General features: G+C 30.0%; 1 long non-coding RNA gene and 2 pseudogenes across 1 annotated transcript; 1 reads left to right on the top strand and 2 right to left on the bottom strand.

Moving 5' to 3' along the window:
* Window positions 1-1,913: 1,913 nt before the first annotated feature.
* LOC149889122 (uncharacterized) lies at window positions 1,914-4,821 on the bottom strand (annotated as a pseudogene).
* A 12,839-nt stretch (window positions 4,822-17,660) lies between these two features.
* Window positions 17,661-19,492, bottom strand: LOC149889121 (uncharacterized; annotated as a pseudogene).
* Window positions 19,493-21,021: 1,529 nt separating this feature from the next.
* LOC149889120 (uncharacterized) lies at window positions 21,022-23,904 on the top strand. The gene is made up of 4 exons (XR_016452922.1): window positions 21,022-21,063; window positions 21,501-21,620; window positions 22,403-22,486; window positions 22,578-23,904. It is a non-coding gene; the product is annotated as an uncharacterized LOC149889120 (long non-coding RNA).
* Window positions 23,905-25,577: the final 1,673 nt, after the last annotated feature.

Raw genomic sequence — 25,577 nt, 5'->3', positions numbered from 1 at the left:
GTTAAACGAGCCATACATTTAGTTTTGTTTTATTTTGTTTTTTTCACTATCCTCTAAGTAAATTTTTATATTATCATCGAAAGAATTGTGTTAATGTGTTCTATTATTAATATGTTTTTCAAAATCTATGATAATAATGATGACAATAAAAATAAATTGATTTATATGTGGTACGTTCATTTTGCGGTTAAGTCAGAGGTGGGCAACTATTACTTTTTTTTAGTCAGATATCCGATAGTCCGATAGTTTTCCCAATTAGCCGGTCTGATTATCGATGTTCCGATAATCCAATAGCTTAAAAAATTTTAATGCTTATTTTTATTTTTTTTACCAATTATAAAAAAAATATTTGCAAAGTTTTTCGAAATTGAAGGAATGGCTTTAGATTTATGAGTGCAATACCTCACATACAAAGTTTGATAAATACAGTGCAAAAAAATATAGGCTTAATTTGAATTTATTATTTAACATAAAAAATACAAAAGCTATAACATCAATTGTCCGCCCTCCTCTTCAGGGCCATCCACTTCTCATCAAGCAGATCGAGATTTCCTTTAAGAAACACTAGCTTCTCAAAGTTATAAGCCGTCAAGGAGTATCTTTTTGGTCTCAAAATGTCTGATCCCTTTGTATAGAGCCTCTCCACGGCTACAGAAGAAGGAAAAAGGTTATTATATTTTATAAACATGTCCAGTCAGAGACTTTTTTGGGGCTGCGGGAACTGGTCAAAGAAGACGTAGGTCTTGCTGTTGCTCCTGACCCTGTTCTATCCATCAAAAGTTTTCTCCATGTCCTGTTCCAGGCGGCCCTGAGTGGACACCATATCGTCATTCCTAATATAGTTGAAGGGGTTATCATGAACACCTGACACTAATTCAATCTCCTCGACATGTCTTGCCTTCACCACTGCCTCAGTGATGATACTTCTCTTGATGTCGGCCTTCATCAGTATATTCATGTACTCAACAAATCTGAGCTGGAAGTGGAGGTGGAGAGCTGTGGCTGTGAGAAGGTTCTTATCACTAAACATATACTTAAACCTTCCCTTAAAGGCCACCCTAGGGTTATTAGGGTTCTCCAGTAGGTGGTTGATAAGATGCTGCCCCTCTTCAATGTTGTTGACATTCTTCAAGATTACCAAGATTTCCCATGTAGGCCTTTTCCTTAGCCTGCAGATTGTCAAGGCATTCGGCCACTGGGTTCATAATCCTGCAGTACTGAGCCAGCAGAGGCTTGTCAGTCTCATAGAAGGCGACAGGTTTTGCTTGCGCATGATAATATTCAACTTTTCTTTCTGATCTGGATCCTCTAGCACCTGAAGGAGCAAAGCACAGGAGTCATGGTATGAGTTCTACCGGGTCACACCTGGAGTTAGTAGTTTCCTGCCAATGACCTCCTTGATCTGGTTTGCCACTACTATCCTCCTATTCTGACAATTCCGTATTCCCTGTACCTTACCAGCAGTCTTCATGAACGGAGCTTTTAAAACATATTTAGTAATTTCTTCATAATAAGTTTAAACTATGAAACATTACTAGCTGTAACTAATTCAAAAGTAAGAATTTAAATTCTGAATACTGGGACCTGTTAATTGTTAGGTAGGTATGTAGGTATATAGGCAGCATAACTACCAGGGGTGTAATTAGGTTTTTTTCTACAGAGTGGGGAGTAAATTTTTTTTTCAAACCTACATTAGCCAAGCCTTATCTAACCTATCCTAAATATGATTTGCTAAGCCTAATCTATCCTACCTTAGCTTCGCCAAACCTAATTTAGCTCGGAAAAACATTAGTTCAGTTTGGAAACACTGCTAAAACTAATAAGTAGAAAGTCGCCTTGCTAACATCTGCTGTTGCCATTAAGTTGACTGTGTTCACACCACAGCGGCGGTGAGTGGGCAGCTCCAGGCAGATCTACTCATCCACCATGTGCTTCAAAGCATGCGCCACCTCGATGGGCTTGGCAACTGCTTTGTCTTCCTCATTGTCAGTCTCAGGATCAGAATCCTAAAAATATTATAATATAAAAAGTGAATTTAGTACATGTTAAGTACTTCGGCAATAAATGATATATTTTACTATTTAAAATTTAACAAAATAAAAAGAAATATAAAAATCACGTTCAGATAAATTTATTATCTACTAATAGAAAACAATCCTTTTCATGTAACTTTAAACATATTCTCTAATTTTACGTAAAATAGTTTAACTTATTTTCTTTTTCTTGTTAAACTATTATTTTATACCAAACAAGAAGACAAATACAACTTCTAGGATTAACCTACCAATCTGCTCATCCTCCAAAGCACCAGAAAGCTTGATTTTGAAAGCAGCAAAGTAGTTCGCACCATTGTTCGTTGTTATGCTAACGCTCTTGCTGGAGAGAGTAAACTCATTGAACCTTGGCTAGACAATTGCCTTTCTGCTGGAGAAGAATCTCCTTTATGCCCAGGACAGCTTTTTCTCTCTTGATGGTTTTGCAATCACACAAAAGGACAGCCATGCTAGGAAAGCTTCTGTTGTATGAACTAGCTGTCTGCAGTGAAGGTTGACTTTCTCTATGCTGCTGGTGAGGCCAGCTCTAGCCTCGTCTCTCAGCTAGGCAATATGCATGGACAGTTTCCTTCTGGGGGGAACCTTGAAGTTTGGATTCAAGAATTTCAGGAAGTCCCTCATGGCAGGATAGTCTGTAACATGAGCTGGCACAATATCTTTGATGATGAAGGTATAGTATAGCCTACAGGCCTTTTTACGGTCGAATTTTTCTCTTAAGACAGACTCAATGCTGCTCTGTTTCTTTAGGGGGCCAATATCACTGCAAAAAAAGGAAAAATTGTACAATATAGGTCAAACTCAGTTCTTTGACACTCAGTGACAATGTCACTGCAAAAATAGGAAAAATTGTACAATATAGGTCAAACTCAGTTCTTTTTTCGTAAAAGTTTTTTTACGTTTTACTATTTTGTCATAAAAAAAGAAGGATAAAGAATTCAATTGCTTATGGATCTAGATACAAAATACTGCAGGAGACAAAATCTATAGGGATCCATGCAGATTAAGAAACGAAATACTGATTGAATAAATAATTAAAATATATTTATCTGATTCCAGATGATTTTCTCCCACGCTTAGAGCCAGCACTTAGAGCAGCTATGAAGTCAGGAGCCTCCAGATGGTGCTGGGCTTTGTAGTGGGCCTTGAGGTTGCTGAATGAGGTTGCAGAGTATTTGATCTCTTTGCCACAAACCTTGGTGCCCAACTTTTCTAAGTACCTCAGAGCCAGCTTTTATTGCCTTGGGGTGAAGTAAGATCTGATATCCTCACAGATTTGCGCTGGTGGCATGGTGGACAGGCTGACTATGTTGCCTGTGGTAAGCTGGCTGTCTCTCTGGTTGGAGGTTTGTGGCTTTACAGTGCTACCATAGGCAAACTGGCTATCTTCCTGGCTGGAGGTATCTAGCATTATCATCTCCTCTGGCTTAATACACTATCAGGCCGGATTGACATATTACTGAGGTGCATAGCGCTTGTTATAGCACTTAAATGTCAAATATTTGTCCATTTCAACTTAATATGACATCTAACTATAAATATTAACAGAAATTTAAATTTAATAAAAATAAAAATATCAATTAATTAAATAACATATTATAGTGGTTCATACCACTAGGTAGCCGACTTGACGTAAATGTCAAATACTTTTCCAATTTAACTTGCTATGGTATCTAACTGTAACTAGTTACAGCTATTTAAATCTAAAAAAATGATAAAATTAGTTAATTAATGTAAGAATTCAATATCAAAGTTTTTCTTTTCAAGTAATTAGAATATTTAATTGATTGCAAAAAAAAATTACCACATCAGGAACAGACAACAGTTATTTCAATTACATTTACTAATTTACAGAATACTGGCATACATCTGTGATTTCTCGCAGCGAACATAACGTTGCAATTTTACATCTTCTCTTCTCTCCCCTACACAATTTTCTAATACAATTAATGCTTTTAAAAATCCATAAAAAAAACTCCCAAAAAACTGTCATAAAAAAAACACTCAAATTGTATATAGAAAAGTTTCTTGTTAACAGCCATTTTCACCAGGAAACAATGCAACGTCAATTTATTTCACTTCATTAAATGATTGCTTCCGCGCAATTCAATTACAGGAGTTCAATTAAAACCTCGTTATACTATTAGCACAGACACAGGTTGACATTATGTCCCATTTTTGCCAGGAGATTCCCTTTCTTTGTATTTATTGATAGTCCCATTTTTTCGTAAATATTCCAGGTTTGTCCCATTTTTAAAAAAAGTATAAAACCCATTAATGATAATTTTTCAAGTAATTATTGATTTGCTAATACTTACATATATATATACCGTAAAATCTGTCTAATTCAAATTTTATGGGGAAAAATAAAAGTTCAAATTAGAGAGATTTTCAAATTATAGAAAGTTGACTTTTCTTATGCGTATGATATAAATTATATATATATATATATATATTTTAAATGACGACATCTTGTATGAGAGTTGAATAAAATTAATATATGAACTTCATTAAATACGAATTCTCTCAATACTAATTTTTTATTTTATCTAAGAAATTTTCGCTAGATTATTGATACTAGCATCTTCAGCTTTAATTACAAATATTATTAAATTAAATTACAAACAAACATTAACGGTAATGTCACTTTTTAATGGCTTCTTTAAACTTCGCTTTAGTTGGGCTTCTTTAATATTTCGTAGGAATAAAAAGTATGGTGTCCAGAATTGCGTTTTTACATATTGACCGTCATCTAAATTCATACCTCCATTTTTAGGTCCGCATTTGTTGAACTGAATTTCGATTGCCTCTCGAACTTTTCTTTCAAATTTTTTGGGTTCTACTTGTAAACAGTTCAACAAATGCGGACCTAAAAATGGAGGTATGAATTTAGATGACGGTCAATATGTAAAAACGCAATTCTGGACACCATACTTTTTATTCCTACGAAATATTAAAGAAGCCCAACTAAAGCGAAGTTTAAAGAAGCCATTAAAAAGTGACATTACCGTTAATGTTTGTTTGTAATTTAATTTAATAATATTTGTAATTAAAGCTGAAGATGCTAGTATCAATAATCTAGCGAAAATTTCTTAGATAAAATAAAAAGTTAGTATTGAGAGAATTCGTATTTAATGAAGTTCATATATTAATTTTATTCAACTCTCATACAAGATGTCGTCATTTAAAATTTATTTCACAGCTAAATACGGAGCTGAACTTTATAAAGAAACAAAAAAATTACAACAAGCAAAAACAAATATGGCAAAATCGAAGAATCAATATATCTTTCTTCAAAAGTGTGTAAAACATAAATTAATACCAAAATCGCTTCGAGTTGTATGTCCAATAAATAACAAAAGAGGAAGAGACATAACTAAAAGGTACCGTTTTGAATTACTAATATGCATCAAAAACGATTCTAGAACTCGTTATTTTAATCAAATAAAATTTGTAAAAGATATCCAAAACTATTTATATAAAAAATTAACTCAAGATGATTATAAATTTGTCGAAAATGTTACCGAAAAATCCCGAGAAAAAATGTTTGTTAAATCTAAATATCGTCTGATCAAAAAATTTAATATCTTGAAAAATATAAATTTAAAAGAAAAAGCTGAGACTCCTTCAATTCTTAAAGATGTTGTATTAAACCTATGTGAAACGGAAATACCTGAAAACCACAGGAATCTTTTAGAACTAGGACCTAAATTTGTTCCAACTATACAAAATATACCCTATTTAGACATTATTTCAATAACAGAATCCACTGCGTTAAAACTAGAGTATTGCAACAAAATTGAGAGTTCACAAGACTTACGCAGAAACGTGTTGAGGCAACTTAAAATGCTTAAACCGCAAAAAAACAATAACTTAAATTATAAACAGAGGGAAGCATTAAAACAAATAAAAGAGGACAGAAACATTGATATATACTCTTTTGATAAAGGAGCAGGCTTTGTTAGAATAGAACACAACAAAGCCATTGACAAAATTCGTCAAGAGATTGGCAAAACAAAGATAATTAAAGAGGACCCTACCATTTCATTTGCTACTAAAATTAGAACTTACCTATCAAAATTGAATAAAAAAGGGCGATTTACCAAAAAAGAATATGAAAGTCTTTACCCAAGCGACCCAGTACCGCCACGTATGTATGGTGTAATTAAAGCGCACAAACCGGAAAAATCATACCCTGTGCGATTAGTAGTTTCAACCATCGGGACACCAAGTTATGGAATATCACAATATCTAGTAAATATATTTTTACCAATCTTAGATAAAAACATAACAAAGTTAAAAAATTCGTCAACTTTTGTAAAAACAGCTAAACTTTGGAATATATCAAATGATGAAATACAAGTATCTAATGACGTTGTCAATTTATATCCATCAATTCCTCTGGGAGAGGCTACAAAAATTCTTCTTGATATGTTAGAGCACTTCTCAAATTTAAATAAACTAACAAAACTAAGCGTTTCAGAAATAAAATCACTAATAGAACTGTGTTTATATAAATGTTATTTTTTATGGAATGAAGAAATTCATGAACTTGTAGATTCAGGTCCAATAGGACTTTCACTCATGGTAGTACTTGCGGAAGGTTTCCTGCAATTTTTTGAAAATAAACCAATCAATATTGCGCTTCATTCTAATCCACCGTTAGAAATAAAATCGTTTTTCAGGTACGTAGATGATAGCCACGCAAGATTTACAAATAAAGATAATGCCATCCGTTTTCAACATATATTAAACAGTCAACATCATGCCATCAAAAACACAGTTGAATTGGAAGATGAAAATAAAAGATTAAATTTTTTAGAAATCCAAATAACGAATAATCAAAAAGGTAAATATGATTTTAACATACATCGAAAAAAAGCAATAACAAATATTCAGGTTAAGCCCAATTCAAACCACGATCCAAAAATCTTGGAAGGAATGTTTAAAGGATTTATTCATAGAGCTTTATCAATTTGCTCTGAAAAATTTTTAAATAAAGAAATCGATTTCCTAATAAATGTGTTTGCTGAAAACGGATACGAAAAGAAGAAATTACAAGACCTTGCAAATATTGTTATAAAAAAACGACACTCAAATAATGAAATAGTTTTATCTAACAACAAAGCAACTATGCCAACTATATCACTACCGTGGATCCCAGTATTATCACCAAAACTTCGAAAAATCTTTAGGAAAGCAGGTTACAGGGCAGTCTTTAAATCCAGTGCAAATCTTAAATCTTTACTAACTTCGCGCAACAAAACAAAACTACCATCAAATAGCCATCCCGGAGTATACCTAATAGAATGCGAGTGTAAACAAAAATACATCGGTGAAACAAAAATGAAAATAGCAACAAGAACAAAACAACACCAAAAAAATATTTTTGAAGAAAAATTAGAACAATATGCAATTGGCCATCATAAAATTAAATGTTCACGTAATATAAAATGGGATCAAGTAAAGACGCTAAAAGTAGAACCCAAAAAATTTGAAAGAAAAGTTCGAGAGGCAATCGAAATTCAGTTCAACAAATGCGGACCTAAAAATGGAGGTATGAATTTAGATGACGGTCAATATGTAAAAACGCAATTCTGGACACCATACTTTTTATACCAACGAAATATTAAAGAAGCCCAACTAAAGCGAAGTTTAAAGAAGCCATTAAAAAGTGACATTACCGCTAATGTTTGTTTGTAATTTAATTTAATAATATTTGTAATTAAAGCTGAAGATGCTAGTATCAATAATCTAGCGAAAATTTCTTAGATAAAATAAAAAATTAGTATTGAGAGAATTCGTATTTATTGAAGTTCATATATTAAATATATATATATGTATATATATATATATATATATATATATATATATATATATATATATATATATATATATATATATATATATATATATATATATATATATCGAATCTTCTTAATTCGAAAACCTCCATAATTAGATTGTTGCAAGGTAAAAACTGAAAAAGATGCAAAGAGAATATGGCATAATGCTGCGCAAAAAATACATACACTCAATTGTCGTCGCCACAATCTTTGAATTTGAACTTTTTCAAAAAAAAAATTTATTTCATATATATATATATATATATATATATATATATATATATATATATATATATATATATATATATATATATTATTTTTGTTATTATATAAACTAAATAATTAGCTTGGTTTATATTACATTACTTAAAGTTTCACGCAAAAGCGATCATCAGATGTTATAAACCGTAAAAAAAAACGTAACGACAAAAAAATACGAAAAAAGTGCTATGGAGTGTCTGCTATTATAGCATCAAAGTTTTTTATTAAAAATTTATTTTCATGGCGGCACTTTGATGTTAGTTTGCTTCATTTATTAAGCAAGTCTAGCTCCGAAGTAATAATGTGGTACTTTTCGGTCAAGCATAAATTACAGTAATTACCACCAGATTTAAATGGTTCTGCCTGATCGAGAATATTCCACGTAAGGATGGGTTCTAAACCTTTACTTTTGCACTCCCATACAAATTTAGAAAGTTCAGTGGAGTTTGCTTTACTTTCATAACGAAAAGAATTCTTATGCTTATACCATGCAGCCCAATATAATAATGCCCCTTTTCTTGCTGCTGAGTTTTAACATTTTTTTCGCTATTGCGTGAAACTTTAAGTAATGTAGTAATGCAATATAAACCAAGCTAATTATTTAGTTTATATAATAACAAAAATAATATATATATATATATATATATATATATATATATATATATATATATATATATATATATATACACAGTATTGGACAAAACATTTGCAACCAACATCGAACAATGCTAAAAAGTGTTTCTAATTTTACGTCTTAAAAACGAAACGAACTTTACTACCACAGCAAACAGTTCAGGAGTCTGGAGTCATAGCATGTCATGACATGAGCAATCAGCTGACAGGTGACAGCACACAGGCAGACTTTGGTTGACAAGTGCCATTTTGCAGCGGATAAAACAAGTGCAACCGTCACGGAAGTTTTGTAATAATTAAAGGAAGTATCCAGAAGTTTCCCAAAGCATGCAAAAGCTTCTAGAAGTTTCCAGAAGAAGCATCTGGAAGCATCCAGTAGCATCCAGAAATATTTATTATTTTTATGACTTCAAGTGCAAAAATGGCTCCCGACAGTCTTGGATTGGAACTAAGAAAGAAAATTATTGGCAATTACGTAAGTGGAATGTTACAAAAAATGCACCGTATCAAGACTATGTTCCAAATATCGTTCTACGGGGAAGTTAGCAGCAGATAACAAAGGTGGAAGACCGCGTTCCACCACTTCTAGAGAGGATTCTATGATCGTCAGATCCGTCAAGAAGGATCCCTGGATATCATCAGTCGAGATACAAAAGCAATTAGAGCTGCCTGTAAATGACCGAACAATCAGACGACGTGCTGTTGAAGCCGGATTGTTTTCTCGACGCCCTGCAAAGAAACCGCTGATTTCACTAAAAAACCAGAAGAAAAGACTCCTGTTTGCTACATCTCATATTGACTGGAATATGCAGAAATGACGAACTGTCCTGTTCAGTGATGAATCTAATTTCAACAACATTGGGAACGATGGCATTTGCCGTGTACGTCGACCGGCTGGAAAACGCCTCAATTTACGTTACTGACATAAAACCGTGAAGCATGTTGGAGGGAATGTAATGGTCTGGGGGTGTTTTTCTGATAACGGTCTAGGTCCAATACATCGAAACAATGGAATAATGGACCGTTTCATGTATAAAAATATACTGAAAGATGTTATGTTACCTCATGCTGAATGGAATATGCCAATAAAATGGGTTTTTCAGCAAGACAACGATCCAAAACACACTGCAAAAGTAGTCAAGCAGTGGTTTCAAGACAACCACCTATCGGTGATGGATTGGCCGCCTCAATCTCCGGATCTCAACCCTATCGAGAACCTGTGGGAGATCGTCAACCGCAGAATTAATCGTGAAGGTGTTCGTAATAAGGATCAACTGTTTGAACAAATCAAAAAGGCCTGGGCAGCGATTCCACAAAGTTTCATTGATCACCTGATCGAATCTATGCGTCGAAGATGCAAGGCTGTGATCGACAACAAAGGATTCGCTACGAAATATTGATAGCGAAATACAGCTCGGTCAACATTTTGTCGAGTTGCACTTGTTTTGTCCAGAAGGAAATCAACTTTTTTTATTACTTTTGATTAATTTATTAACTTTCGTGTACAAATGATGAACTTTGTGATGAATAAAACTTGAAGAACTTTGTCTCTAAACAGTCACATAGTTATTTCTCTAAATTGAAAAAATGCAGCACTTTTATATAAAGAAACTAAATTAGCATTATTTGGTTGCAAATGTTTTGTCCAATACTGTATATATATATATATATATATATATATATATATATATATATATATATATATATATAATATATATATCCAAATTCCGTATCTCCGTCTTCCTTATATATATATATATATATATAAGGAAGACGGAGATACGGAATTTGGACGATCCGGTTGTCGAAGTCAGATATTTTTTTGGTCCGATATTTTTTGCTTAGTCCGATAGTTATCGGTATATCGGATATCTTATATTATCGATAATCGTTCGATAATCCGATGTCTTATATATATATCAGTCCGATATTCTGATTTTTTTTTCCTTAGTCCTATACTCGCGGAACATCGGAACCTTTGTCGGAGTACAATTTTTAGAGCATTAATTTAACAAAAAAACAGATCTGTTACTAATGGGTTAGTAAATTATAGCAAATATAATAATTTGTTAAATAAATAAAGTTTAGCTATTGATAATAAGTAAAGAACTACACACTAATTTACCCAACATCGTTTTGATAATAACGTTGGATGATAGATACATTAATTTCCTTTACTACTTTTTTTAGTGGTTTCCAACTGATGACTAGAAATCCCACCATAAATCGAATTTCGCGAGGTTAGACTTATTTTGTTGTATATCCAACTTTAAACGTTAAGAGAGAGTTTTTGATTTTTTTTTTAAATGTTAAAATTACTTCAAACTTTAGCTTTGATTTTATTAAGAAATAGTTATACTTTAAATAGTTTATGATTAAAAAAATTATTTAGAAAAATTTTTTAAAACAAAGCGTATTTTAAAAGTTATTTACTAAAATTAAGAACTCATTTTCTCCCAACTTTTAAAATAGGAGAAAGAACAAAATAATTCTAACCTCGTGATTCGCTAAAAGTTATACGCCCATGCTTTAATCGATTGCATCTGTTTTTTATCATTATAACAAATCTGATTAAGAACTTATAAAAGGCATTTGGAAGTGGAAACTTAGTAATCGGATTTTCAATCCACCGGCGGACCTTTTTTAATTATAAGCGTAATAGTTTATGCATTTTTATCACTTTTAAAAAATTCATCGCTTCGTACAAACAAAATACAAAATATGAGATCCATAACTTAAGAATATTTTAAGAAGCATTTATATTCCTTCGAGTCAAATTAATTAAATACGATTGAAAAGGGAGCTTTTTAGTGACACTGAAATGCAATTCGGAATGCTTAATTTCTTGAGAACTTTGTTTCGGTACACTTCCGGAGCATTTTTAATGTTAAAATGCAAACTAATTCCGACGTGAGTTCTGACATGAATTCCGACATGAATTCCGACATGAATTTCGACATGAATTCCGACATGAATTCCTAAATGAATTCCGACATAAATTTGCTTCACTTTATGCTTTATTATGTTTAACTTTATACGCTGCATAAAAGCAGCGTCATGGTCGAATTAAATTATTTGAATACGATCAGTAAAAGAAACTGTTTGGATGACTACTTGGTACAACTTTGTTATAAAAATCAATCAGCACGCAATTTTTGGATTTTTTTGTGACCGTTAAGCAATTCCAATTTTCGGATTGCGCTTACTGCAAAAAAAAAGTTAATGATTATTTTTATAATAAAAGATGGTAAAGTTCATTTCATTTTTGTTATTTCTTTATTTTTCTAAAAACAGGTGAATTTCTGTGAATACCAGCGTTTTAGAAAACCTTTTTTAACTTTCACCATTAAGTTAGTAAAATAGAGACCATTTTGTTTTCCTTTTAAACAAAAGACAAGGTGGTACGAAAAATTTAGCTCTTGTGATACACGTTACAGATGTTGCATTTTTGTTGTTGATATAAATGTGGTACAGCGAAGTCAAGGATAAAAAAGAGAAATTTTAAAACCTAGAAATCTAAACTTCCTCAAAATCATTTCAAGCAATCATCAGATTTTTAACGCATCAAACAAAACTTATAACACTATACTGTTATAAAATGAATTGTTATTGTACAATTACAATTCATGTTACAATAATTAATAATTCACTCCACAAAAATGCGCATAATCTAATAATTTATAATACAAAAAAAAATTATTCGTTTACACAACTAAAGTTTAACATTTCATAACATAACACAATCGTTCACAAAAACAAGTCGAATTACTTATAACCCATCTATTTGTTGTCTTTGCAAAATATGAAGCCATGATTGAATATAAAATTGTGAATTAAAAGGTTTGAAGTTTATGACTGTGCATGTGTGTATGCTGCCAGCAAAGACTTAAGACCGCTTATTATTGAAAAACTTTATTTGGTTTAGAAGTTTCAAAAACGTGCCTTTGAAAGTAAAATGTAATTGACCGTTGGGGATCTCCTCTTGACCATTTTATATTGGTCATAATACTAACTTTTGTTTAGCGCTTACAGTTACCCTATAATTATTGAACAAAGAAACAATAATTGTCACCGGCAAATAAAACAATTCACTCGCTGCACCGCTTTCTTACAAAAAGATTGTAGCATAAAAAAACAATTTATCACAGAACTCTTATCTTACTTCTATGAGATTAGAAAACGAAAATTTTTATTAACGTAAGTTTAAGTTTTTACACTACTCATAGATATTATTTATTTGAGTGAAGAAATAATTACATACTTGTCGTGAACATTCTTGTGTCCACATGCATTTATGAAGAATTGAATTATGAAAAATATTTTCTCAATTGTCTTTTCCCTATTTAGAGTAAACAAACAGTTCTTAACGGGAATAAAAAGTGTTGCACATTGGAAACAAAATATATTGACGTGTTGGACTCAATGGAAATAAAATATATCGTATCCTTGATATTTTCGGTAGTTGGAGTTAATTTAAATGGAACTGGGCTGTTTCTTTTGTTAAAATGTAAGAATTCGGGAATTGATTTAACACAACGGTATATACTGATCAACCTCTGCTTCATCGACTTTACCTTGAGCATTTTGTTTGTAGTCGAGTTTACATTCTTAGTTTTAGATGTTTCAAATATATTTCTATATCATTTTATTCTAGATGTAAGTTTAATAATTTTTAATACTAGATATTATTTCGCAACCTTTTGGTTGATAATCGACAGGTATTTACATATCAAGCTGAACATGAGATACATTATTTATTGGTCTAAAAAGAAGACAATAGTTGCAACAATCTTTTTATGGTTGCTGATTGCATTGACTGGAAGTTTACTTGCTGTTTATCTGACAGATGAACGGTTCTTTGTCTATGTTGCTTTTGACTTGATTATTCTCTTGTTTTCCGGCTATGTTTACATCTACGCTTTAATATTGTTTAAAAAGCGAAGGGCAACTGTTCGCTCCAATCAAAGTACGAAAAGTATATTTAAGGGGTTGGGAGTAACTGCTGTCATACTAGCAGCGTATGCTGTATTGGTTGCAATACCTGACATAATGATTGTGACTCCAGCTAATAGAAGCAACCTTAACTACTGGTACAAAATGATAGTGTATCCAATATCGTTTTGGGCTGACGCGTCAATCTACATTTTTTTATCTCCCAAAGGAAGAATCGTACTGAAAAAAAGTCTAAAAAACTATTTCGGTAATAGCAGCGTCACTATGAAGAGAAGTGAATTGTACTGCATAAAATCATAAACAACGATAATGACTTACCGATTGTTCATGAATGCAAAGTAATAATAATTAGGAGAGGATATCATCAATTGCCTAGCGCATGTTTTGTAATCGATTAGACGAAAGCTTTAAGGTTATGTGATTTTTTTCCTTTAGGAAGACAGCGGAAAAAGCAAGAACAAGTAATTAAGAGGTAATGAAATTATGGCAACTCATTTAACAAGAACAAGTAATGAAGAGGTAATGAAACTATGGCAACTCATTTAACAATCTGTTAAATCAAGAAAAAATCGGATCATGTTACAAAGACCTTTTGTATATCTTATTATGACTTAAAAAATGTAAAGAATTAGTTTTTCAATTCTTTATATTTTTTGAGTCACAATTTTTGGTGACGGAATCACTTTAGAAATGTATTTAAGCTATATATATCTCCATTTACACCAGTTTACACCAGTTTATACCATTTCATACCAGTTCAATGAAAAAAGGACCTGAGGAACAAAAGAACATAAGTTTTTAAGGACAACATTTTTCATGTAAATATTAAATTTGTTATTTAGGAAAATATGTAAAGAGGTTGAAAACTGTCAGTGACGTTTATGTTTTAGCTAATACTATACTACTATATGCTAAGATATAAACATCTAAAAAGAAAAATTCAAAAATACAGTGCTAAGTAGACAAGTTACACTCAAGACGGTAGCTTATTTATTTCTTGTCGAAGAAGCACCGTTTATGCCAAGCATGGGCGTTTGACATTTCCGTTAGAAATGAACATCATCGTAAAAATTACCAACTTCAGTCTTAAAGATAAATCGCATTTTCTGAATTCTGTTGAAATAAAATTCTTTATGCATTTTAAACAGAATTATTTTTGATGTTCATTCTTCATTTTTTTTTTTTTTTTTTTTTTTTTACATCTTATTACTTCAAAAGTAAATTTCTTACTTAAAATTTGTTGTAAAGATAAGTTTAACGGTTATAATCGAACTGCATTTTTCCGTGGAGTTTCTATTAAGGTTGAAACAAATTAACAAATAAAGGCTAGGTGTTGCAAGTTTTTTTCTTTAGCCTTATACGTTTGTATGCCTAAAATATTGTGCAACTAAAATCTGGCTCTTGAACTGGTTCCTATTCCCAAATCCACTTCAAATGAAATGTTTCTGGGTAAGTTATAAAAATACTTTGCTTTTATGAATACAATAAAATAGATTTAAAGAACGCTAACTAAAAATACATCAAGCTGTAATGAATACATACATACATACATACATACATACATACATACATACATACATACATACATACATACATACATACATACATACATACATACATACATACATACATACATACATACATACATACATACATACATACATACATACATACATATGTATATACAGTATTGTGAAAAATTTAAGAACCACCGAAAAAACAAATCATAATTTGTTTTTATTTTTAAATTTTTATTTAACCGAATATATTTTTCTGGTAAAAATATAATAATAATAAATTTTAGAAAATAGACAAACAAAACAAAAAATAATAATAATGATAAAAACTTTTTAACAAATAAAAAAAATGTATTTAAAGTTTTATAGGTAATTTTTATTTAAAAAAAAATTGTGAAAAAGTTAAGAACCACAGAACAAAAAACCGTAATTTTTTACCTAATACCGCTTAATTCTACCATAAATTTTTAAGCACTCATTTATACGATTAGGCATTGAGTCTATTAAATTCTCTAAAATATGTTTGGGAACATTTCCATATATTGCTGGTAAAACATTGCGCAACTCCTCAAGGCTCCTTGGTGCTTTCTTGGCAATCTCTTTATCAAGCCAACTCCAAAGATTTTCAATGCCATTTAGATCTGGGCTATTTGGTGGCCAAGTTAGACGCTCAATATTTTTGCTTTCGAACCATTCAGAGACAGTTTTAGCCCTGTGACATGGTGAATTGTTTTGCTGAAAAATGAACGGAACGCTTTGCTCAAGTGCATCAATTGACGGTAACAAGTTGTTATTTAAAATATCGACGTAATAAATAGAGTTGAGTCGACCATCAAATAATTTAATCATACCGAGACCATAATATGTCATGCAGCACCATATTCCAACCAATCCGCAACCTTGTTTTGTTCTTTGAACGATACAATTGAGATTATATTTTTCTGAAGGCTGCCTGCGAATCATAATTCGGTTTTTTCGGTTATCAACCTCGATATTCATCTCATCACTGAACATTACTGTCCTCCATTTTTGTTTAGACCATTCTTTGACGCTTCGGCAAAATTCTTTTCGCTTTTTTATATGTTTTTTGGTAAGTCGCGGTTTTAGAACAGCTTTCTTCCATAAAATATTGTTAGCTAATAGTTTCCAACGCACAAGTGATGCCGATGCTTGACGTCCATTTGAAAGCTTCCATTCCCTTCTAAATTCATGCGACGGCATGGTTAGATTTTTCTTTGCCAACCTGATTAAAAGGCGATCATCATTGGGTGTCGTCAAACGCGGTCTTCCAGAACGATGGCGATCAACGTAAGATTTCGTCTCTTTGAATCTTTTGATGATTGTTAACACCGAACTATGTGATCGCTTTATTATTTTTCCAATTTCACGAGCGGATTAACCTTCCTGGTGAAAATGCATCACTTTTACACGATCTTCATAGGTAATAGCTTTTCTACTCATTTTTTTTCAAAAGAAAAGAATTTTTTTTGTTTGAAATTAAATACTTTTATTGGTTTTTTGATAATGACTCAGATCATTAATAGAATATTTAAACAAAAAAAGTAAAAAATAAATTAAAAAAGATTTTTTCCGCCGCATTTAGCACCAAAAATTCTTTGTGATTCTTAACTTTTTCACAAAAAAAATATTAAAAAAAATTAACACATAATATTTAATGCTTATTTTTATAGGTTCTATTAACTAATTTTCAAAAAAAAAAATTTTTCTTTTTTCTCATGTTCTATTTATTACGTTTGAAAAAAAAAGACTATTTATCTTTAAAATAAAAGTTAAATTTATTTGAAAAAAATATTTTTTTTTATTTAGTGGTTCTTAACTTTTTCACAATACTGTATATATAATATATATAGATATACATTTGTTTTTTATAAACAAAGCAGCCATTATGAGTAGGGCAAACTGACCAATTTATGGCCACATCTTTTTTAAAAGGCACTATGCAGACTGTAATTTTGTCAGATTTAATTTTTCTTTGCTATATTTAATGGACATTCTTTCAATTTGTTTTGAGTAAATGTAACTAAAATATCAAAAAAAAAAAACAATATAAAGAATTCATTTGAACTTAAATTTTGAATAAACACCAATTAATGGCCGGGTTGACTAATTAAGAGCCAGTTGGCTTTTTATCAGAAAATTAGATTCCACTAACTTTGCCACAGGTTAAAATGTTGTGAAAATAATTTAATTTTCATAAGATTTAAATAAAAAAAAAAGATTTTAAAATAAAATAATGAACTAGTTAAATATTGATTATTAACTGTTGCACATCAAATTTTATAAATTTATTAAAAGGTATAATTACTCAATAAAAACTAGCTTAGACATAAGTACCCCCTCCAACAATGGACAAAATAACTTAAAAAGAAAATAAACTATTTGTAAAACTGTATCTATAAGATTGCATATTGATTCAATAAAAATTTGTCAATCTAAACTCAAGAAATACATAAAAAAGTGTTAACAAAATTTGATGAAAAATACTAACTTGTTCACTTATTAATAACAAAATCAAAATGTTTTGATTGCTTTTTATTTCTCTATCCTGTTGCAGTCTTAATCTCTTTTCCTTTGCCTTAAGTTGCTTCAATTTTTTTTAGTTTTGGAGCCTCAACCTTTTCCTCTTTCTTTTTTAGATCATTTAACTTGGCTTGCATAGCTTCAGGAGAAGTTAGAACAAAATACTTTTGTTTAGTATTTCTATTATTGTTTGACTTATCAACAACAAAATTTGGGTAAAAGAGAACATCATGATCATTGTCAATGGTACTTTTCAATGAACTTGTTTTAATAGATATTGGACTAGAACAATCAACACTAGTATTTGGTATAAGAGACAGAGTGAATATCAGTTTCTATTGATAAACGAATTGTTTCAGCACCTTCTATTAATGAGAGATCAAAAGAAACATTACTGATAGCATTCTGGTTTACACTAAAGTCTTTGTATGCTATATACAAATTGTCAGAAATATCAAAACCATATTGATAATAGAAATTAAAAGCATTCAAATGTTCTGGAGTTAAACAACTAGTCCATAACATTAATGCTGTAACATTATCCAGTTGATCTAAATCTAGATTCAGAATTTCTGATCCAGACAAGATACCTATAGTTTCAGTTGTATCAACGTCATCAATAAAAGTACAATTTGAATTGGGATCCACCTGTTTTTCAAAAGTTTTGTTTAGTGATAATCCAGATTGATAATTTATGGTATCATTTTTAAAGGAACCAAACCTTGATTTAAGCAAACTCTCATTCTCTAATAACTGGTCAGAGTAAAGTGAATTGGGCAAGTAGGCCTTATATGGAATTGTAGAAGGATTATAGGGAAATATACCACATAATTGAAAACCAGAAATAATCTCAGCAGCAGTTAATGCTTGATCCCAAGCTTTCTTGAACAATCCACAGAAGTTTGACTTATTGATTGTAACTGAGTATGTATTCATTAAATCACTACAACAAGTATTGTAATAATTCTTCATGGGACCAAATACAGTACGGTCTAATGGCTGCAACCATATTAATACCTGTGGTCTGTTAGTTCCAATGTTTGGCAAAAATGTATTTGTAAACCAAAGACATCGTCAGTCTCGCACTCTTTTTCCTGAAGTGCGAGACTGACGATGTTTGGCACCCCGTGCTGCAACAATTTTGGGTGGTTTAAAGTCTAATTGAAGTCCAGTCTCATCCATATTCCAAATTGAAGTAGGCATAACATGAGTACCCAACTTATTAAAAACTTGTTGAAGTGCTAAAAAATATTTGGAAACTTTATGGATTGACATGCATTGATGTCGAACAGATGATGTTCCTTCAGGTTTTCTTAAAACCATAGTTTTATGTCATTGTTTAGATAACCGCCACCATTTTTCTGATGGGGTATCATGTTTAAACTTTATCTCGTATTTCTTACTAAGCTGTGAGACATATTTCATAAATTGTCTTTTTCCAAATTTAATACTGCAATTTGCTCTAGATGTGGCATAATCAACTTTTTTTTTCTATATAATTCGGTAACTTTGGTGAATGTCCAGGTCTAACTCCAATTACGGAGTCTCCTCTAAGATATTTTCCTAGTGTTGCTCTGGGAATATTATATTGAATAGATGCTGATCTTTGTGATAATGAACTGCTTTTAACTGCATTAAAGGCATTTTGCATGTCAGTTTTTGACCATTGAAAACGTTAAATTTTTTGCATAATTTTGCTATTGCTAAGTTAAAGAAAGACAAAAAAATGTACCAAAACAAATTCGACTATAGCAGAATATGTATACATTATTCGAATTAAATATAAGCATGTTAAATATATTAATATACATATGTACACACACACACACACACACGCACACCCTTAATATATAATAATAATGATAATAATAATATTAATAATAATAATAATAATAATAATAATAATAATAATAATAATAATAATAATAATAATAATAATAATATAGTAATAATAATAACAATAATATAATAATAATATAATAAAATAATAATAATAATGATAATAATAATAATAGTAATAATAATAATAATAATAATAATAATAATAATAATAATAATAATAATAATAATAATAATAATAACAATTTATATCATTAAAGAATAGAGCATATTTACCTTAAGTAAGCCTAATACTTAGGTTACAATAATTTGCTTCTTTATTAGTCTGAGTTTTTCAGAGATATTTTTATTATTATTTTGTTTTGCAACAAGACTGTTGCAAAACAAAACTTCTACCTTACAAATGAAAGAAATAGTTATTTGAATACCTAAGTGAGTAAATTAAATAAATTACTTAATATCATGCTTGTATCAGCACAAAAAATAATGCAATACAAGTGGCAATATGGTACATTATGCAGCCAATAATTGGGCGATGTGAGTGGTGCTATACTAAGCCTTTCAAAATTCTAAAACTTATTATTTGTAGCTTAACAAAGTGTTAGAAAGATAAATATACGACTTAAATTTTAAAATAAACCTACTTAAATAACTGAACCTAAAAAAATGCATCATAAAAGCTATTTTAAATGTTTAAAAAATCCAAAACCTGCTATTTTCCTACCCAAAAAAAACGATATCTTCAACATAATATAAATATTCTATTTATAAACTATAGCTAAAAATATATATTGCATATTATTTATAGTACAAATAGCTGAAGAAAAAATCCAAATATTCAGGGCCGCCGTGAGGGGGGTTGTTTTGTCCGGGGCGCCAGGTCGACAGGGGCGCACGAAGCCGAATATAAATAATTTTTTTTTTCATGTTTATTTAAAAAAAAGATGAAGTACTGGGAAGCAGCGTGGAAAATAAGAAAGCAAAAGCAGCCGGTCAATTTTAACCAGCTAAAACATATAATAGACGGTCAATTGCTTTATTTGGCCGGTCAATTTTTTTAGTTTAAATTTTCAACTTTGTAATGAAGTGCTTCATAATTGGACTTTTTAAATAAAAAGAGTAATTAATGCTTTAAAACTAAGAAATTAGCATTACTTTCAATTTGAAAGTAATGCTAATTTCTTAGTTTTAAAGCATTAATTACTTTTTTTATTGTATTTAAAACTAATGTTTTGAAACTTTCAAAACGTTAGTTTTAAATAAAGCGATTCTTTTTATATAGCGGAAACTCGCAAATAAAGTGAATCTTAATATAAATAGTACAGAAACGTTTAACGTTTAACGTCGTTTCGTCATTAGTTACTAGGCTTTGAGAAAGCGCGTTCTCTAAATGCATGCGGCCATTGAAGAAAAATCTCTTAAGTGAGTTAAAACTTTTTTCCTTTTGAAATTTAATTATTAGTTTAGATATATTACATAAGATTAAGACCATATTATAATTGAATCGTTAAGACCATATAATAATTGAAGAATTTAATCGTTAAGACCATATTATAATTGAAGTAAGTATATAAAATAGTTATATATACATTTTTATTAGATAAAGTAGAAAGGATTTAAATTTTTATCAGAAAAAGTAGAAAGGATTTTAATTTTTTAAATCGTTTATATTTTGTTTGTTTTAGCTTTTCTATTAGCAGTTTTATTTTTGTTATTTTATTTTTTAGAAGGAAAATAAGGGTATGGATGTTATTTAAAGTTATACCAATGCTATTTCCATAAAATGGTTATTACTACTTTGAAATTATTACTACTTTGAAATTTCTGTGATGCTACTAACTATTATTTTTCTTTTTTAGAAAATTTAGAAAATAAATTAAAATTTTGTGCCAACACTGACATGGCATGTCACATGTTATAGTTTGTAAAGGTTAAATTTTGTTATGAGGATTACAGTTCTTATGAAAAAAAAAAAGAAGGTAAAGAGTATTGTATGTAAATATATATTTTGTATCTTTTTAAATTTTCTGGCATCATTTTTAAAATTTTTATTTGCACACTTATAGCTGTTTTATCAATGTGTTTTTATAATAATGTAAAGTGTTTTTTTATTGTTTGTGTATGTGTTGATATGTGTTATATAATTGTTTGAAAAATGTGTTTAAATATGTATATGAGGTATATATATTTAACCTTATATACATATTTAAACACATTTATTGTGTTTATAGTTGGTACATATGTTTATATTATGTTGTTTCCGTGTTTTCAAAGTGCTGTGACTTGGTAAACGTGTAGAGCAAGATTTGTCAACTTTGCCAGCCAAGTGATGTACTTTTAACAGTGGGTAACAGGATGGTGTTTAGTGTCAAACTGTTACTGCTTTAGGTCTAGCTGTTTTCAAGCCTTTATTATAAAAGATTATTCTAAAAATACATAATAATGTATTTTAATAACATTTTGCGTAATGTTGTTACTTATGCTTTGTTTTATATGAATGTAATCTTACTTAAGTTATTATATACATATATTATATTAACTTATGGTGTGTGCTATTGTTGTGTTGTTGCTGTGATGTTTTTTTGTTATCTTTTGAGTTAGTAGACATTTGGCTTATCTTCATGTTGGTGTCTATTGTTAAAAATGATAAATAAGTAATTTTATTAAAAATCACTGCTTTTAATCATTCACTAAAAGCCAATACAAATTATTTTGCCATATATACAATTTGTTTTATCTCAATTTAATTTCTTGTCTTTAGCGCTGTTTACTACATTTTGCTATAAATGTGTTGGTGAAGATGGTGCACCACCTGTTTCCAGAGAAGTTGTTATTTACCCAAGAGGTCATCCTCTTATCTATATCCTATATATCTACATCCTATATCAAGTATGTCTGCCAACTTAGATCCTATGGTTTATCCTCTATTTTTTTAGAGGGGTGATGCTGGTTGGCATAATCAATTGGTTCACAACCCTGAATGTGCTACATTGGTTAGATATCATGTTACATTATCTCAGTATTACAATTATAAACGCCTTGCTTTTATCAGAAATAACCAGTAGCGAGCAGTATATTGTCTTACATGAACATGTAAACAAATAAATGCAATTGATAGGTTGTTAAAAGATATTTGCAACATCATCTTTCTGTTCTGAGGAAAAATCATTCTTTTTGGTGGTGACTGTAGGCAAATTCTGCCTGTTGTGAAAAGAGGACAACCAGCTGAAATAGTAGAATTGTGTAAGTTTGCATTAACTGAAAATATAAGAGTACAAGATGGGGAAGGTGAATTTTCCCAAATTTTTTGTGTTTATATGTGTTATATGAAACCATATTTGTTTATAGCTGTATATATGTTTAAATTATGTTGTTTCCATGTTTTCAAAGTGGTGTGACTTGGCATTATATTGAGCAAGATTAATAACCTTGCCAGCCAAGCGGTGTACTTATAGCAGAGGTGTGACTTGGCAGCATTTAGTGTCAGGCGGTGTTACTGCTTTAGAGCTAGGTTGTGTTGTCTAGCCATTTTTAATTATTCTGGAAACACATGTCTGTTAATGTTTAGCGTAATGTGTATGGGAGAGTATGCAACCTTGATCTTTAATTCTAGGGTATTTTAATGTCCTAAATTTGAAGTAATTGAATAACTAATATTGAATATAAAAACAAATATACTTTTATGTAGTTATATGTTTAGTAAAAAGATAAATATATAGTTAACTTTAAATTGGTTTTCTACTTTTGTCTTTCATATTTTAATTTAGTTTGTTATTTTCGCTGGATTTTAGGATCAAGGGTGTAAATATTCTATTGTTATGTGTTGTTGTTGTGATGTTTTGTGTTGATAGACTGCTTGGCTTACATTCACGTTGGTGTCTATTGTTAAAAATGAATAATAGGTAGTTTCATTATTGGAACTTACTGCTTTTATTTATTTACTAAAAGCCAACATTATGCTAAAAATGCAATTAATATCTTAATTTGATTTTTTTTTTTTTTTAAATTTATTTTAGTATTGGTAATCCTTTGCACTTCGAAACAGATTTTATAGTTACATTTTCGATAAATGTTTATATTAACTGCCATGTCAAAATAGGTTACTATAAATAGGTAAATCGATTTTCAGTTTTTATGTGGTTTTTTTTTTTCTTTAAGATTTACGATTGACGCATTTATACGATTTATAAAAAGAAAACCTAATTACCTTTTATTGTAAATTTTTGTCAGTTAAAATGATATAAATATATGCAATTAGTTCAATTTTTTTTTATTTTCTCTATTTTATGCCTAATAATATTTGTTGTACGTAACTTAGGGGATCTTTTTAAACGATTGGTGAATATTGTAGTTTTGCGCATTTGTCAAATATCGAGTTACTTAAATTTTATAAGGTGTTTAACTAATTAATTAGCTTAATTTTGAGGAAAGAAAAAATTCTTATATATGTTAAATTCTTAAATCATTGTTTCATATTTTATTATTCTGGTAAAAGGTCTTCATCAAAAACTTGATTACTCTTAAAAAAAATAGCTCTCTTCTCCTCACCACCATTAAGGAAAAAACGGGGAAGGGAGGTCCTTTATTAGTGTCAAATTATTTAAGAGAATTAAATTTCGAGTAACAAAAGGAGTTTTTAGTAAATGGTAGCAAATTACGGTTTACCCAAAGCTATTGAAACAAAGAGGCCATATACAAATATGGTCAGATTAGTGCCATATATAGCAATGTTCAAATGGTCAGATATTTTTAATAAATTGACCATTTATTTTGAAAGTGATGTAAGTCCATTTTTTCCGCTTTCAAGGTATTAAAACGTTAGCATATTAGTTGATTAAAAAATATGCATTAATTGTACTAAGTTTGGCAATGTCTCTACGAATTTAGAGATGTGTAATTTGATTACATAAATGACTTGCATGTGAATTTAGCTAAAGTAACATTCTTTCAGGGTCGTAAATGGACATTTTTATAATCAATTGTTATTCAATTTCATTTATTGACGAATTTTAAATTGATCAAAGCATATGGATATGTTTAAATACTAACTGTAAATTGTTTACAAATAAGAAGTGCACACTAGGTTTAATGTAAACTGTGATTTCTAACTTTTTTTGAAAAATGGATTTACACCACTTTCAAAATAAACGGTCCAAATTTATTTAGTTGTGTGCATTTAACGTTTTAAAGACAATTTCCTTTTTTAAAGAAACATGTATCAAGCGGATATCAAAAAATTAATAACGTCAAAAAGAATTTAGCTTTACTTTTTCGTCAATTTAAAGCGTGATGAAGTGTTATTACTTTGTGTCAGTAACTAAAAACGTATTGTTTTGAACTTAGTAATGTCGAGGAAAATAGTTCTGCCTAACACTAATATCACCTATGTCAGTAGTAAATTACTGAAATAATGTTAAGTAATTGGTAAATTAATTTACCTCAGCATACTATTTATTTTAATTTTACAGATGGTTTAATATTTTTAATTTGAAGGCGTTTTTCTAAGAGAGTATTAGTTAAAGTTTCGCAACTTTAAATTGTGGAAAACAGCTACTATAAAATAACAGACCGACCATAACCCGTATTACGGGTTGCTTTTTGCTAGTACTAATGATTAATTTAACAACCCGCTGAAGTAAATGTTTAAAATAACTTTAGTGCACGGAGATTTTCATTCAATTAAAAACGGAGATTTTTTACTTTATTAAAAAAAGAGATTAGATTAAATCCAAGTAGTTTGATATTGATATAAAGTATTAAAACAATTTTATTAAATTTACTTCTCTAATTTTTAAAATCTCTTAAATTTGAAAAAATTTTGAAACACGTGATATCGATGTGATAGTCTGATAGACCCAATCAAGAAGAAATTCAAAAAGTTCTTTGCTTATGAGCGGATGCTGTTTCAAAAAGAATTAAAACATGTCTGGTTTTAA

Source organism: Hydra viridissima, unplaced genomic scaffold, assembly GCF_058129835.1.
Source record: "Hydra viridissima isolate aposymbiotic clone 2 unplaced genomic scaffold, HvirCarnegie_v1 scaffold_5, whole genome shotgun sequence".
Taxonomy (NCBI): domain Eukaryota; kingdom Metazoa; phylum Cnidaria; class Hydrozoa; order Anthoathecata; family Hydridae; genus Hydra; species Hydra viridissima.
This window is presented reverse-complemented; position numbering and strand designations above follow the sequence as displayed.